The sequence below is a fragment of the Passer domesticus genome, chromosome 29 (genome assembly GCF_036417665.1).
Source record: "Passer domesticus isolate bPasDom1 chromosome 29, bPasDom1.hap1, whole genome shotgun sequence".
Classification (NCBI taxonomy): domain Eukaryota; kingdom Metazoa; phylum Chordata; class Aves; order Passeriformes; family Passeridae; genus Passer; species Passer domesticus.
In genome coordinates this window covers 3,547,308-3,564,536 of record NC_087502.1, presented here as the reverse complement: position 1 = coordinate 3,564,536, position 17,229 = coordinate 3,547,308, and the positions used below count along the sequence as shown (strand labels likewise).

General features: G+C 53.9%; 1 long non-coding RNA gene across 1 annotated transcript; it reads left to right on the top strand.

The window, feature by feature from the left end:
• Positions 1 to 3,438: 3,438 nt before the first annotated feature.
• LOC135287437 (uncharacterized) lies at positions 3,439 to 6,702 on the top strand. The gene is made up of 2 exons (XR_010351117.1): positions 3,439 to 6,302; positions 6,587 to 6,702. It is a non-coding gene; the product is annotated as an uncharacterized LOC135287437 (long non-coding RNA).
• Positions 6,703 to 17,229: the final 10,527 nt, after the last annotated feature.

The following is a 17,229-nucleotide window of genomic DNA, read 5'->3' as shown; positions in this document are numbered from 1 at the left end:
GGCCCCAGTGCCGGATGCAGTTCCGTGGCACCCTTTTGGTGGCCACCTGCAAGCCAAGGGCAGCAGCAGGCTGAGATCGCCTGCTGAGCCCTATCCACCTCTTCCTCCTCCTCCGCCCGCCGCTGGCCCCACCGTTCACTGGGGCGCTGTCCGAGAGCGACATGGCCACAAAGACGCTGCCAAAGACACCGCGCCCCAGCAGCGAGCCCAGCCGGTACTGCTCCTTCAGGCCCTGCTGCGCCTTCCCTGTGGGCAGGACGCAGCTGTCAGCGCTCGGCCTGGAGCCAGCAATGGCCCCGAGCGCCCCTCACCTGCCCCAAGCCAGCCATCCCCAGGCGTTTGCCCTTTGGAACGGGACACGGGAGCCTTGGAGCCAGCGGCCGCACTGCCGAGCGGCGGAGCTCGGACTGGGAAAGCCGCAGCGGAGGAGACGGGAGCGGCTGCGCTGCCTGTGACCTCCGTGGGCCCCAGGAGGAGCCAGGGCTGGGGCTGGGGCCGGGGTCGGGGTTGGGGTTGGAACTGGGCTCAGGCCAGGGGGAGGCAAAGGGCGGTGATGCCGCCCCAACTCCAGGCACTGATGCCCACGCAGTAGCACCACCGCGTATACGGCCAGAGTCAGGCAGAGGCGAGACTGTGGCGGGACACATGGCGCGGGGGATGGGGCAGCCCCTCCCGGGGCTGGGGGCAAGCTGGGGGTATAGCTCGGCCCGGCACGGGGAGAGAGAGAGACTGGGAGAGAGAGGGGACACCGGGAAAGGGAGACCGGGAGAGGGTCTGGGACAGCAGAAGAGGGAGAGGACAAGCAAGAGGGAGTCGATAGAGTCGCTTCTTTCACTGATTTCACTGGTGCTGCCGCTCCTGCCACAGCTGCTGCTGCAACTGAAGCACTGTGGCCATTTGTACCCATGTCTGTTCATCCACTGCCTGTTTGCCCCCGCGCCAAGCCCCACGATCCCAGGGGCAGCCCCTGAGCCTGTCCAAACACGGGAACTTTGCCGTGTTCAGCCAAGTCTCAGAGTCTGGACTCCTGCACAGGGGCACAGGAATCCCCTCGGTCACTGCTGTGCATTGTCCCTGCTGAGGGTCAAACACTATCAGAGCACATTCCCTGAATGCAGAATTTGTACCGAACCCGAGCACTGCACTAATCTCTCCAGCACTGCTTTCCAAAAAATACAGGGGAAGGAAAACAGTGTGTAGGTCATGGTATTTTAGAGTGTCTAAAACTTGCCAAGTCATGGATCTTAGAGATAAGATCCATTTGGAATTAATGGGAAGGAGAAGTAGTGCAAGAAGGAAAAGGGGAGCATAAAAATAAATAAAGCATCTTAGATTGTTTCTTTCCATTCTTATTTCATTTCTAAAAAGATGTTTCACTTTTCTCAGAATCTTCTCCACAGTCCTGTTTGCTCTTTCCAAGAACCTTTCCTGGAGAACGAGGAGCAGCTTCTGTCACAAGATGTGCCACCAACTGCAGCTTCTCTTGTCTTTCCCCGCCGTGCGTGCAGCACAACTCTTGCAGCAAAGCAGGACAAATATTTAAAAACTTTAAAAAGCTTCTTCTTTCTTTCCCTTGTGGGCTGGGCAGTTGTGTCATTGGTAATGTTTTCATTGTTACTGTTCTACCCTAAGAAAACATGACGGGGTACCAGGAATTGCTAGGGAATGCAAGCTTGACTGAATGCAGAGAAAGAATCTCCAGAGCCTGCAGCCAGAAATGGAGAGCTGTGTGATAATCATTCCAACATCCCCATGGACATCTTGAAAGTGATCTAGAAGATGAAAATGGGCTGACAGACAGAGTTTGTTTCTGGGTTCAGTTCAGATGCTTCTACATCTCATGCATTGCTATAAATCACAAGTACAATCAGTTCATGGAAAGCACCAGAACAAGCTGGACCTCTCAGAAGATGACTGAAAGAATCTGATAAGGAGAAATGCAGGGAATTACTTGGTGAACTTTGCCTGTAAGAATGGTCATTTTCCCTAAGGATTTCCAATCCATTCCCTTCGCTGTTGTCCTTCCTAACAAAGCCATTTTCATCCCAAATTCCCCATGAAATGAGAACCCTGAGCTTGTGGAAGTGCCTGAAAGATGCCGTGTTCCTCTGCAGGGACACTGAGGCTGAACCAGGAGCCTGAGCCCTCTCTGGGGAAGCCTCCTCCGAGCTGGAATTTGTGCCATGCTGGGAGAGGAGGAGGAGGGGGAGAAGGCTGGGCGCTGTGTGGCAGGAGCAGGAGGTTTGGGCCGCAGGACATTCCGTCTGCGCCGCTGCCCCGCAATGGGCGGCCGTGCCCGGGGCTCTGGGCCTGGCCCCGCGTGCGCTGAGCTCCCGACACTGCGGGAGCTCCCCGGGCTGGGCTCAGGTTCCCGCTGGGACTGGGCAGCAGGCTGGGCTCCAGCTGGGACCAGCAACAGCTGGAAATACCTCTGGCCATCTCCATTTTCTGCTGCTGCTCAGAAGAAACAATGAAGCGAGTCGAGATGTTCTGGTTTTGTTTTCTCCTGGTGGATTTTTTCATTTGATTTGACACTCCAGAGGCAATTTCTGTGATGGCCTCTGTCAGTTGATTCTATTCCAGCAGCAGCAGCAACAGGGCTGTGTTTGAGCACTGCAAATGTGGCCTGTGTGGCTTTAATTCTTCTTGACTTAGTGCTCAGGGACTTGTGAGCATTTCAAGATCTGCTAATCATGATGCCTGTGACAAAAAGCCTGAGTCCCCCATCTCAAAAGCACTCTGGGAAATACTGATCAAAAAAGGCAATTGCAGTTTTACAGCTCAAAGTCAAGTGGCAAGCAGAAGAGGGACAAGAGCAGCCATGATCTCCAATTCTCAAGGCAAAGGCAGCAGCAGCAGCCTCCTGCTGTCAGCTCAGGGTGAGTAAAACAGCGCTGAAAACAGCGCTGGAACCCGATCCTTTCCTCCTCTGAGGGCTGGCTCAGGGCAGCACAGGCGGGCCCTGAGGAGTCAGGGCTGTGTGTGGGTGCTGGTTGCTCTACTCCAGGATTCAGCTGGAAAAAGCCCTTGGGAGCCGAGGCAGGAGCAGGCGGAAAGGGGCCGGCGCTGCTGCTGCTCCTGCCCAGGAGCCCCGGCTGGGCCGGGCCGGCGCCCGCTGCGCTGCGGCTGCTGCTGCTGCCAGAGCCGGGCGGGACTCGGGGACAGCGACGGACACGGGGGGACAGCAAAGGCCTGGCGGCTGCAGGGATGTTGGTGCTGGGGCCAGCGCCAGCACAGAGCTTCAGCCCACAATTAACCCTGAGGGAAATGCTGAGGAAAGGCTCCATTTCAGCCTTTCTTTACTGGTCGCTGTGAAGGGACCAAAATCAAAGGAGAACAAGCAGGGCCTGACCCCTTCTCCTTTGGGAGGAGCCCCAGGCCTGGGGCTGTGAGAGGCCATGAGGGGCTGTGAGGGGCCATGAGGGACTGTGAGGGGCTGTGAGGAGCCATGAGAGACTGTGAGGGGCTGTAAGGAGACGTGAGGAGCTATGAGGATCTGTGCAGGGCTATGAGGTCTGTGATGGGCCATGAGTGCTGTGAGGGGCTATGAGGGGCTGTGAGGGCTATGAGGGGCTATGAGGAGCTGTGAGGGTCCATGAGGGCCATGAGGAGCCATGAGGGGCTGTGAGGGGCTGTGAGGAGCCATCAGGAGCTGTGAGGAGCTGTGAGTGCTGTGAGGGGTTGTGAGGAGACATGAGAGCTCTGAGGGCTGTGATGGGTCATGAGGGGCCATGAGCTGTGAAGGGTTGTGAGGGGTCATGAGGAGATTTGAGTGGCTATAAGGGGCTCTGAGGGGCCATGAAGGGCTATTAGGGACCTTGAGGGGGAAAAAGGTCCCTGAGGAGCTGTGGGAGGCGAGGCACCGCATGGAACCACGGGTCAGTTATAAAACTGCAGAACCAAGGAGACTGCTGTTGAGCATTATGAAAGCTCATGGAACCAAAAGTCCATTGTGACATTGAGGGACCTCATGGGATCATGGAGAACATTACAATAGTTTGTGACCCTTTGGAACCAAGGGGCCATGTGACAGTGCAGGGCTCCATGGAACTAAGAACTCATGTAACAGTGAGGAGCCCAATGGAATCAAGGCGCCATTCCATATTTCAGGGCCTCATGGAAGCACGGTGCCCTTGTGACACTGCAGGACCTCATAGAATCCTGGAGACCATTCTGACACTTTGAGGCCGTGTTGAATCAAGGGGCTTTGCAGGGCTTTGTGGAACCAAGGAGCTCTCTGTGACACTGCAGGGCCTCGTGGAAGCAATGAGACCATTCTGGCATTCTAGGTTCCCATGGCACCAAGGGGCCATTGTGACACCAATGGGTCCCCAAGGAAGCAAGGGGCCAGTGTGCCACAGCCAAGCCTTGTGGAACCAAGGGGCCATTGTGATCCTGGGGAGCCCAATAGAACCAAGGGACCATTGTGGCACTCTGCACAGTCCCATGGAACCAAGGAAAACCATTTTGACACTGCAAGGCCTCATGGAAGCAAGGGGCCATTGTGGCACTGCAGAGCCAAGGAGACCATTGTGATATCACTGGGCCTCATGGAAACAAAGATCTCGTGTGATACCACGGGGCCTTGTGGAACCAAAGGGCAATTGTGATGTTGCAGGGCCCCAAGGATCCAAGAACATGGAACAGGTCTGGTTGGCTGGGCCTGACTGGTGCAGCTGAGATGGCATGTTGAGGGTTGCTTCTCATCTTCCCCTAAAACTCTGGAGTTCTGTGCTTTCCTTCCAGTGGGAAAGAACTCTCCCTCTCCTCCAGGGGTTCATGGCTGAAATTGGGATTCTACTTCTATATCTGATTATATCTGAAGACTGTTCCCATAGGAAACCTGCCAGCAAAGACAGCTCTGGATGGCCTTGGCATCTTGGGGGCCACCTCTTACCTGCCTTCAAAACACTGGAGGGATGTGTTTTTCTTTCCATTGTAAAAAGCATCTTTGAAGTCCAGGTGTCTATGGCCACAATTGGGAATCTGCCTCCAAAATTCCTTATATCCAAGGATAGCTCCCAGACAAAATCTGCCAGGACTGTCCAGCTTCCTTTGGCTTCCTGAGGGCCAGCTCTCATCTGCCTGTGAAACACTGGGGGTCTGCCCCTGCAGCCACCACCTGCACACGCCCATGTTCTTCTTCCTGCTCAACCTGGCCCTCAGTGACCTGGGCTCCATGTGCACCACTGTCCCCAAAGCCATGCACAATTCCCTCAGGGACACCAGCACCATCTCCTACAAAGGATGTGCTGTACAGCTCTTTCTGTTTATCTTCTTCATTGGAGCAGAGTATTTCCTCCTGACCATCATGTGCTTTGACCGCTACGTGTCCATCTGCAAACCCCTGCACTACGGGACCCTCCTGGGCAGCAGAGCTTGTGCCCACATGGCAGCAGCTGCCTGGGCCAGTGCCTTTCTCACTGCTCTGCTGCACACGGCCAATACATTTTCCCTGCCCCTGTGCCAGGGCAATGCCTTCGGCCAGTTCTTCTGGGAAATCCCACACATCCTCAAGTTCTCCTGCTCCAAATCCTACCTCAGAGAACTTGGGCTTATCATGATTAGTGTCTTTTTAGCCTCTGCATGCTTTGTGTTCATTGTTTTCTCCTACGTGCAGATCTTCAGAGCTGTGCTGAGGATCCCCTCTGAACAGGGACAGCACAAAGCCTTTTCCACCTGCCTTCCTCACCTGGCCATGCTCACCCTCTTCCTCAGCACTGCAGCCTTTGCCTACCTGAATCCTCCTCCATGTCCTCCCCATCCCTGGATCTGGGGGTGTCAGTTCTGTACTCAGTGGTGCCTCCAGCCCTGAACCCCCTCATCTACAGCCTGAGGAACCAGGAGCTCAAGGCTGCAGTGTTGAGAGTGATGAGTGGAGGTTTCAGAAACACTGAACTGCTGGCCAGTTTCTGCAAATCTATTGTAATAGAAGTAATTTTAGATACTGCCTTGTTAGTTTCATTTTGGATGCCCTATTTCTTTGTTTTCCTTCTTAATATTGTCCACAAAGAAATGCCGTTGTTTGTGCCATTGCTCATTTTGTTTCTCTCCACCTTCCCTGTGGCCACAGACTGCGTCAATGAGGGGCTGCACTTTCAGTGGTTTTAAATGAAAGAAAGTATTTCCCACCAGAGATCCTCCTTTTGTTGCCTTCTCTGGAGCTGCAGCAGCAATGTCTGTGTGCAGAGCTGGGGCAGATCAGTGCTGGCACAGCAGCTGTGCCCAGGAGCAGCAGCAGCACTTGGTGTTGCCAGTGCTGCTCTCGTGCCCCTGCCCTCTCAGGATCTCCTCTGGTCAAGGTGAGCCCGAGGTGTGTTAAAAGTCTCTTTTTCCAACCCAGCTGTCAAAGAAGGAGTCAGAAGTCTTCAGCTTGCGTTCTTAAGGTTGTTTATTATTTCTTATCTAAAGCATTTTCTGTCTGGCCTGCCGAGGTCTGTTCAGCAGGTCAGTCCGAGGCACGATACTCTGCCCTGAGGCGGTGCAATCTCTTTATACTAAAAACTACATATACTTTATTTGCAGTTATTTTCCATTACCTATCATCTATGTTGGACAGTGACTTTCTACTTTACACCAATCCTAGGGTGCTACCATCACCAAGAAGATGGAGGCTAGGAAGAAGAAGGAAGAAGAACAGGAGAACGCCCAAATCCCTCCATCTTGTCCCCTGGACCCCCATAGTAAAATTCTTCCAAATTCTACCTTTCACCCTGTGACAACTGCTGTTATGCTGCTTAAAATTTTATGACTCGTTATTCTTCATATAAAGTTGGTAATTTGCTCCATGGGTGGAACTCAAAGCCGCAGGGGTCTTTGGCTGCATGCCAGGACTCCCGAGCATTGTACATCCTGATGTCCCGTGTGTCCCCAAATTTTGGGGAGGGCGAGCTCCCTGCTCACGGGGTGTCCCCCCCAGGAGCTGCAGGCGGCGGCGGCGCAGGTCAAGGCTGCACACCCCGGGGTGATGGTGGAGGCCAGCAGGGGCATCATTTTGGAGACCCTCCCCCAGTTCTTGGGACCCCACATCGACGTGGTGTCCATGGGGTGTCTGACCCACAGTGCCCCCGCCCTGGACTTTGCACTGTGGGGGCTGGAACCCTAAAATCCATCCCAGGACCCTGAAAACCCACCCTAGAACCCCCAAAATCCAACCTGGGACTACAAAAACCTACTCCAGAACCCCAAAACCCAACCTGAGATGCCCAAATCAATCCCAGGGAGAGCGAAACTCACTGTGAAACTCCAAAATCCACCCTGGGAATCCTCAAATCCCAAAGGTCCCCCTGCTGAGGGGATTGTAAAATCTGGCACTGAGTCCTCCTATCTGCCAGAGGCACCAGTGCCTGAGACCTTCCCACATTCTGGGACTCCAAAATCCATCCTGGGACCCACAAAATCCATTTTGGACCTCAAAATCTATCTTGGAACCCCTAAATCAATTCTGGAGTCCCAAAAATCCACTGTGGGTCCCTCCAAATCCTACCCTGGGACCCCAAATCTCCCCTCAGACCCCACAAAGCCCACCCTGGGGATCCCAAATCTCCATCCTGGGGTCCTCTCACTCACCTCCCCCCTCTAAGGTGGACCCAAAATTCCATCCTGAGGTGTCCCCTTCCCCCTTTTCTCTTTGTACACCCAAATAAACCCCTACCTCACTCCCCCATGTCCCTCCAGTTTTTTCAGGGTGCCACCCTCAAAACCCTCAGGTTTTGCACTTGATGCAAAAACAGACACTTTAGAACCAACAAAAGGGGGGGGTGTGCCCACTGACCTGTTGAGCCCCTACTCCAAACCAGTGTCAGTTCTGGTGCTCCGTCTGGGATGGGCCTTTTGTAAGGAACTCCCATCTCCTCCCTGAGTATCTGGAATGAAAAATAAAAATCCTTTGCCTTGATGTGGGAATTTGCACCTGGGGAATGAGCCCATAGTTGGGACAAGAGTTTAAAGGGCTCAGACCCGGTTTAGGGGTCCCAGATCTCAGTTTGAGGGTCCCACACCCAGCTGGAGAATCCCAAACCCCTCTTTGAGGGGCCCAAACTCCAGGTGGGTGGGGGGGATCCAGACCCATTTTGGAGAGCTGAGACCCCAGTGTGAGTATCCCAGATCCTGCTGGAGGGCTGCCGACCCCCATTTGGGGGTACCAGTTCTCAGTTTGAGAGTCCCACACCCAGTTTAAAGACTCCAGATTACAGTTTGAGGGTCCCTGACCCCAGTTTGGGAGTCCAGGTCTTGAACCCTTAATTTGAGTGACCCAAACCCCAGTTTAGGGGTCCCAGATCCCAGTTTGAGCGTCCCAGACCAACCACCAGCACACCTGGCACCACCACAACACTGGGAATTGGGATCAGGGGAGAAATCCTGCTGTAAATCACAAAATCAGGGTCTGATTCCTGGCCTGATCCCGCCCAGCTCCATCACACCTGTGTGTGCCCACCTGCCCGCCGGTACCTTTGGGATTGCTCTAGGTGCAGTTGGTGCTTTCTGATCCACAATTTTACACCTAAATCTCCTCTGGAATCTTTCTTTTGGGTGATTTTTGGGATTAAACAGGAATATTGCAGCTCTCTACGATGTGGGAATTCGTCAGCCTGAATTGCCAGGCCCTTGAATGAGCAGCATGAGATACTGAAACTGGGAAAATACCAAAAACCACCTCAAATTTTACACAGGTGAAGGGAAAGATGCATTGATCACGTTGGATTTACCTCTCTGGTCTCACTGTACTGCGCAGCAATGGGAATTATCTCTTCCAGAGTGAATTTCCAGGTGCTGACTTCAAATTCCTTCTGTTCATCTATCAGTTCTGACATTAAAACATAACAGGGAAAAAAGAGGAAAAGGTCCCAAAGACCAAACTCTTTTCCTGTAGAGAACCTGCCTCAAGCTCCGAATAATCACTCAAACTTACACAATTACTCAAAATTTTTCAATAACTCCTAAAAATGGAGCAGCTCCAAAATTATTCAAATCCCACTCCAAATGTCTCAGTTGCTTCCAAAATGATTAAAAGGGCTGGATTGAACCGGTATGGGACCAGTAAGAACCAGTATGGAAACAGGAAGGGATTGGTACTAGACCAGCACAGGACCAGTATGCAGCCAGTAGGGCTAGCATGGGACTAGTATGACACCAGGATGGGACCAGTACTTGACCAGGATTGGACTGATGTAGGACCAGTACAGGGCAGTGTGGGACCAGTAGAGACCAAGCCAAGCAAATCCAGGACCTTTATGGGACTGCTGCTGGAACATGATGGGCCAGTGCAGACAAACACAGGCCAGTACAAACCAGTAGGAGCCAGTAGAGAACAGCACAAACCAGTGTGGGACCAGTGCAGGCCAGTACAGCCCAGTGTGAGAGCTAGTGTGAGCACTGTACAAACACTGTGGAGCAGTATGGCAGCAGCATGGGGCCAGCAGAGCCCAGCATGAGCCAGTGCTGGATTGTACTGGACCAGTATGGGAACCAGTAAGGAGCTGTATAGGCCACTACAGGCAAGCACTGGGCCAGTATGAGAGCACTGTGGGTGAGTGCAGGAGCAGAATGTGACCAGTACAGGCCAGTGTGGGACCAGTACTGGAGCAGGAATGGGCCATTGCAGGACCAGTATGGAATCAGGATGAGAGCAGTGAGGACCCATATGGAACCAGGATGGGACCAGTACACACCGGTACGGAACAGACCGGGACCAGGAAGGGAACATTAAAGACCAGCACAGGCCGATAGGAGACCAGTACAGGAGCAGCACGGGACCAGTACAAGCCTTTCAGTCTCACTTCCTGGAAAAATCCTGGAAAAGATTTTCCTGGGAGCTGTTGCAAAGCCCTGGAGGACGAGGCCGGCCCCGGTCGGAGCCAGCGCGTCCCGGATTCCTCCTGGGACATGGTGACCCCCTGGCTGCCCACAGGGTGTAGGTGGAGAATCTGCATTCCAGCAAGGCTTTCCAGACTGTCTCTGCCAGGATCCTTCAAGACAAAGTGTTTATCCAGCCCCAGCTGGATAAACCTGCCATGTGCTGGGTGACAATAGGCACAAGGTTTGGGCACAAAGGGTGACAGTGACTGGGGTGGCATCAGGCTGGCACCGGTCACTAGTGGGGTTCTGCAGGGCTCCATCCTCGGCCCTGTGCTCCCCAACATCTCCAGAAATGGCTTGGACACAGGACTGGGAGGGATCCTCTGGAGAAGGGTGCAGGAGATTTTTCTCTAAGAAGGTGAATTATTCAACAGTTTTGAGGAAACTCTCAGCAAGAGCTGCAGCAAGAAGGAAAAACTACATGAATATGCAAAAAGGATAAGATCAACCATAAGAAAGCAGAACAACACCTGCCCCCCACAACCCTTGGAGCTTGGAAATGTACAGAAACACTTTGTGAGAGCTGTCCCTTCGTGATGCACAGGGGAGAGAAATGCCCCACCTGTCTCACCTGACGCTGTTAGCCTGGTTCAGGGCCAATCTGATATTTGCTTCTAGACTTTCTACGACTGTATTTGAATTATGGAATAAATTCTCCTTACTAATCAAAAAAAGCTAATTCATTTAAAACATGCAGGATTCCTGGGACCCTCATCAGGGACCCCAAAATATCTCTTTGTGCCTCTTCAGGTCCAGGCCCAGCTGATGCCAAAGAAGGAAATGTGCCCTCAGCCCAGGGACGCTCAGCATGGGCTCCCCCATCCCCTCGGGGCCCCGCTGCTGGGCACAGCAGCCCCTGCCTGACTCCTGCCTGCCCACACCGTGGCCATCCACGGCTGCTCCTTGGCATGGAGCTCAGCCAGTGCTGGTGCCGGGTGGGCTTTGCTGCTGCTACCACCCGGACATAGTTGCGACAACTCCATCTCTTCATTTGAACATAAAATGTGGGCCAAGCCCTGCCCTGCCAGGCAAGGGCTGCCCACCTTCAGTCCTGGCTGGGGAACAGGACCAGGGGGCTCGGGGTCAGAGGGTCTCGTTGTGGAGGGGTGGGTTTTGGGACGGCCTCGTGATGCTGCTGCAGCCAGGTGGAGATGGATCTCAGGGCTGGACTTTTCCTTTCTGGGGAGGGAGCTTGTCCTGCCTGGCAGTTGTGTCCAAGGGCTGGGCCAGTCCCCCCAGTCGAGCTCACTGCTCTGTGTTCTGCATACTGGGCCAGGAGATCACATCCAAGGATTTCTGAGCTCCTCAGGCACTGTCAGCCACAGCCCACGATGCTGAGGAGTGAGTGATCTCTGGCTGGAGACGAGTACCCCACTCCCTCCTGTCAGCAGCTTCCCAGCTGGAAGTTTGGCACCTTGGGAGCGCCCTGAATCACACAGCCCTTTTGTTTCATAGGAAAGGGTGAAGCCTTTACTTCACCATTTGCTCTTCATGTGCAATGGAAGGCTCTGCTTCCTCTTGTGGTCCTCAAAGGACACAGTCAGTCAATAACACAGCGGGGGAAACCATCCGAGCTTTTCCATGCTTTGATATGCCAAAGGAAACCTTGAGGAGCACACGGTGGGTCTGTGCTGTGTGACCAAGCCAGAGGCCTTCCATGATGGAGTGGCTGCCTCAGTGCACAAGGGAAGAGCTACAGATGCCACCACTCTGCACTTCTGTAATGCCCTGGCCACATCAGCCCTGCCCAGCATCCTTGTTCAGCGTTTGGTGAGCTATGGATTTGATGGAGGCACAGTTTGGAGAATGAGGCATTGCCTGCCTGGTCACATCCAGGGGGTTGTGGACAATGGCTCAGAGGCCCGATGGATGTCAGTGATCAGTGGTGTCCCTCAGGGTGACAGCAAAACCATGCCTGGACACTGGGAACTCAATGTCCTGATGGTGCTGCTGGACAAGAGAGCTGGAGGTGCCTCCCAAACAGAACTGTTCTCATTCCCCAAGTCTTTCAGCCTTGCTCAATGAATGAGCAGCTTTAAAAAAAAACAAAAAAAACCCTCTTTTTTTATCCTTCTCGTATGAAGTTTTAATTAGAAAGAGATTTTATTTTATACAGTTATATTTAGAAAATACATTAAATAGCAGATGCTTTTAAGATACCAACTACTGGAACTGAAGCCAATTCCTCCCTGACTGACATTCATGTGTGCCTGCTCTCAGGGAGGAATCAGAAGGGCCTGTCCAGAGGGTGGGAGCAGATGTATGTCCTCTTCTCCAGGAGCTGCTTTCCAGCTTTTTAATGGAATCATCTAGGTTTTCATTGGCGTCTGTGGAGAAAGAGAGAAAAGTCAACTAAGGGACCACAAAGAGCTGTTGTAAATTTCTTTCAAGGAGTGTTTTTCAATGCAAATGCAAGAGAGTGAGGGCCAGGAAGAAACTGAAAATTATTTTCTGAAAAAGATTGGTTATTACAGATTGAGCTTCAGAGAGCCAATGCCCAACTGCTCAGTACTTCCCAAAGAGTCTAAATCCCTCATTTCTATCAGCTACTTGTCAGGAGTATATACATGAAATGTAGATATTATATTCCTTAATAAAGAACCCTGGCAGTTGGCTTTAGCTATGAAGTGAAGAGACTGTTTTCAACAGGTTCCAGCTCTGCTGCTTGTTTCAATTAAAAGCAGAGCCAAACTCTTCTGTTGGTCACATCAAACCAACATAAGTTTCAGGAGTCTGTGAAAGACATAAGAGTGTCAACATTATTTCATTTTATAGTACTTACAGTCTTTTAATTCAGCCATGGGTTAATTAGGCCATCACTGACTATATCAAATAACTGGAAAAAGCACTGGAAAAGAAGTTTTTTTACAATTAAGATTTAAAAGCTAATGAATGAACTTCCTAACAAAAACTATCTAGTAAGAATACAGTGATTGAAACATCTCAAAGCTCTTTGATAATGGAGCCCTGAACCCCAGTCATGTGCAGTGCAGCCTCAGCTGTCCCTTTGAGTCCAGAGAACTGCCAAGGCTCAGGGCTGGGATGAGCCTTCGCCCAAAACTGGCTCCAAAACTGGTTGGGAATCAATCCATAGCAGGGCTCACACAAAGAGCAAAGTCTCAAGGCCAAAGCCAAACCTTCATCACGTTGGATTTGTTTTAACACTGATCTGGAGCAAATTTCCTTCTCCTGCAACACCACTGTTACCATGAAACTTTACACGAGCAACAAAATAAGCACTGTCCTCTTCTGTCCAGAGCTGTGCTGCCCAAATACTGTTGAGAACATGCTCTGCCTCTGCCCCGTGCCCCTGGGACTGCTCTTGGCCAGGCAGCCTCAGTGGGAGCCAGCACTGGCTGCAGCCCCAGCGGGTCCCCAGGACAAGGCCCAGCAATTAAGAGGCCACTGGAAGCACTGGGCAGCAGCAGAACCCTCAGCAGAGTTATTTGGACAACCATGGACTGGCCACAACTCCACAGTAGCATGACTCCCAGTCAGGCTACCTATGCAGGAGCAGAGTTATAAGAAAACTGTGGAGAAAAATCAACAACTGACCGTCTGAGCTCGTACAGCTTGCGAATGCCAAGATAGCAGCCTGTCAGCACAAGTGGCACAGTGATCACTGTCACCACCGTGCCTAACATGCAGGACCTGCGCACATCCTGGGGGCAGACAATTCTTGGGAGGCGCACTGGATCCGGGGCATATATTCCTGTTTCATTGATAACGTCTGTGGGAGCAATGGGGAGCATGAGCCCGTGCTGTGCTGCACTGCTGAGCTGGCAGCAAGGTGGATACGGGCAGGACGTTGTCTGTTTCCCCCAGAGCTGGGGCCTGCAGGCACCTTGCCGCCCCTGGGCACAGGCTGTGCCACCCAACAAAGCCCAGCAGGCCGGGAGGAGAGCCCGGGGGCAGCGCAGCTGCTTGGGCAGTGGCTGCTGCCAGGGACACGGGCCAAAGCCATCCCTGAGCAGCCACTGCCACCCCTGGCCCTCCCTGCCCCGTGACAGCTCCCCCAGCCCCAGGGGACAGGCTCAGACCCCGTCAGGAGGCATGGGAGCCTTGCACTCCCCCTCTGCCCTTTCCCCACCATGGCTACCCTGTGCAGCTGCTCCCAGCTTTTGGGACGTGTCTCCCATGGAAGGAGCCCAGCAGGACTGCTGAGCCTGGCTGAGCCTGGCACAGCAATCACCTTCTGTGGCACTGTCTGGCATCTCCTCCCTTTGTGCATCGGTGGCTGGCACTGAGCCATCGCTTCCTCCAGGAAGTGCTGCCTTCCGCAAACCTTTTTGGTCCATGTCTGGAGAAAGGATAAAGGACAGCTGAATCTGGTGGAACCATTCCTGATTAGGGTGGTGGCATCTTCAGGAAACACTATGTGTCAATGATATGGATAAGTATCAGGGAAAGGCCAAGGCCCTTGGGGCTGCTCCAGGGCCCTCCCTTCTCCAAATAGTTGCCTTTCCAGATCTACCCAGAGACCAGGAAGTTGCAGGGGATCTCAGGGTGTGCATGCCCTTTGGTGAAGTTTGGGCAGCCTGTCAGCTGATGCCAAATGCCTTCCTGCAGGGGCTGGGCAGAAGCTGCAGCCAGGCCAGGCTGGAAAACAGCCCTGCAGGGCGTCAAAGCAGCAGCAGCAGCAGTGGGGCAGCGAGGCTGCCATGGATCCTTTCCCACTGTGCCGGGCACAGCGTGTCCAGATGTGCAGCCAAAGCCCCCGGCTGCTGAGTCCCAGGGGAAGACTGAGGGAAATGCACCCACCACGTTGTCTCTCCTGTTCAGTAAAGATTTGGTCCAGTCGTTTGGATTCTTCCAGGGACTCACTCTGTTTTATAGGTTTTTTCCTCCCTCTCAGAGGACCTTAAGACAAAGTATTTCCATTTCTCCAGAAATGGATTCCACAGAACCAGGGCTCAGCCTGTGGGGACAGCAGGGGTAACCTATTCACCCCTGCCATGGGAGCTGGGCTTGTGTGCAGCAACCAGCCCTGGAGCTTGAAAGGTCCTCCCTGTAGACACACCTGTAACTCAACAGCCACACAAGCTCCTGTCACCTGGTTCCTGACAGTTTGTCAATGATTATTCTCTGAGGGGAAGTTGAGAACTTACCTGCAGAAGCTCCCAAGGGTTCCAAACCACCTTCCATCCCAGCTGCTGGAGAACCTATCCCAGCACCCTCACCTAGAAAGGGAGCATAGATCAGAACCCATTTCCATGGTGTGCTGGGGTCCCCCTCTGCTTTTGGGAACTGGGCACTGCAAGGTGGTCGGGTAAGGCCATGGGAGCCAGATGTCAGTGGACAAGGCCAAAGCTGCACAGGGGCCTGGGGAGCTCTGGACTGCCTCTGGCCACTCTCCACCCTCTTTGCAGCCCCTGTGAAACATCCCTGGAGGGGCACGCACTGACACACAGCAGCAGAGAGGGCAGCTGAATCCTCAGCAGGGCTCAGGCCCAGAGGCACAGCAATTACCTGCTGGGCCTGTGCCTGGCATCGCCTCCCTTCCTGCAGCAGAGGCTGCCAAAGATCCACTGCTTCCTCTGGGAAACCCAGTCTTCAGCAGAGCCTTTCGTTTCATCTCTGCAGAAAGAAAAGTGAACAGTTGGATTAGGTGCAGATGTTCCCCTTTCTGGGAGTTGGAATCTTCAGGAGACAATACTGGTCAAACTGATGGATAAGGATCTGGAAATCATAAAAACTTTTGGAATTGGACAGGGCACTCTCTTGTCCAAACAGCTGCCATTCCTGATCTGCCTGGTGACCGGGAAATTGCAGGGGATCTCAGCCCAATGGTGCAGTTTGGGCAGCCTGTCAGCTGATGCCAAACGCCTTCCTGCAGAGGCTGGGCAGAAGCTGCAGCCAGGCCAGGCTGGGAAACAGCCCTACAGGGCATGGAAGCAGCAGCAGCAGCAGCAGCAGCGGGGCAGCGAGGCTGCCATGGATCCCTTCCCGCTGAGCCGGGCACGGCGACCCCAGATGTGCAGCCAAAGCCCCCAGCTGCTGAGTCCCACGGGAAGCATGAGGGAAATGCACCCACCACGACGTCTCTCCAGGTCACTCAGCATCTTGTCCAGAAGTTTGGCTGCCTCCAGCGACTTGCTGTCTCCTGTGTCTTGGTTCTTCCATCTAGGAAGACCTTAATGGAAAGTGATTGAATTTCTCCTTCAGGCCCGAGTGGCAGTGAGGGCACCTGGGTGATTGGTGTCCTCCAAGGCACTCCCTCAGCTCTGCCTCCCACTCAGGAGCAGGGGCAGGGGGAGCACGTGCCTGCAGTGGCCCCACACTGGGATGGAAGGAGCCCCTTGCAGGCCAGTCAGGGCAGAAAGGACTCCCTGGAGCTGCCAGCAACTCTAAAGCCAGCCCCGGGCAGGGCCAGGGCTTGGCAGTGGCAGCAGGAGCAGCTCAGGCTCCCTGGGGCTGGCAAAGGAGCTGCCAAAGGCTCAGCCCTGGGGCACAGCCCTGGGCCCGGCCCCTTCCCTCTCTGCTCTTCTCCCTGGCTGCACAGAGCACAAGGAAGGACACACTGGCATTGCACACGGGAGGAAGATGGACAGCTAAATGCTCCTTCCTCCCAGTGACAGTGATCCTGCGGGATCCCTCAGAGCCTCAGTGGGGAGCAGGGCAAATTTTCGAGATTCTTTCAATCCTGAGATTATGTTGAGGGAAATGCCATATGACTGCGCTCTTGTCGCATGGACACAGAGTGTTTTCTCTGAAAGGCTCACAGAGAACTTACCTCCAGCATTCTCCGGGGGTTTCAAGTCATTATCTGATAGGGCATCCAGATACTCCATGACACCATCCCAGTCTAGAAAGGAGCAAAGATCAGAACCATTTCCATGGTGTTCTGGGATCCCCCTCTGTCTTGGGGAACTGGGCACTGCAAGGGGGTCGGGTAAGGCCTTGGCTGCCAGATGTCCGTGGACAAGGCCAAAGCTGCACAGGGGTCTGGGGAGCTCTGGAATGGCTCTGGTCACTCTCCACCCTCTTTGCAGGCCCTGTGCAACATCCCTGGAGTGGTGGCTGGAGGAGCCCAGGGCCCGTGGGGGCTCTCTCACTCCCACAGAGGAAACCCTCCCTAAAGCCCTGGGCAAAACCAACCCCAGCGCTTCCTGGGGAGCAGGGAGCGCTGTGCCGGGAAAGGGGAGCCAGGCTGCCGGCTCACCTGCTCCCCGCGCTTGCAGCGGAGCAGCCTGGGCAGCCCTGGCAGGCAGGGCCACGGCCAGGAGGAGCAGGAGGAGGAGGCGCAGAGCAAGGGTCATGGTGCCTTGCCCTCTGCCAGTCCCGCTGCTCTTGCTGCCACCGCTGTCCTGTCACCGCTGTCTCAACGTCAGCACCGCTGCTGCCACCGCCGCTGCTGCCGCAACAGTTGTG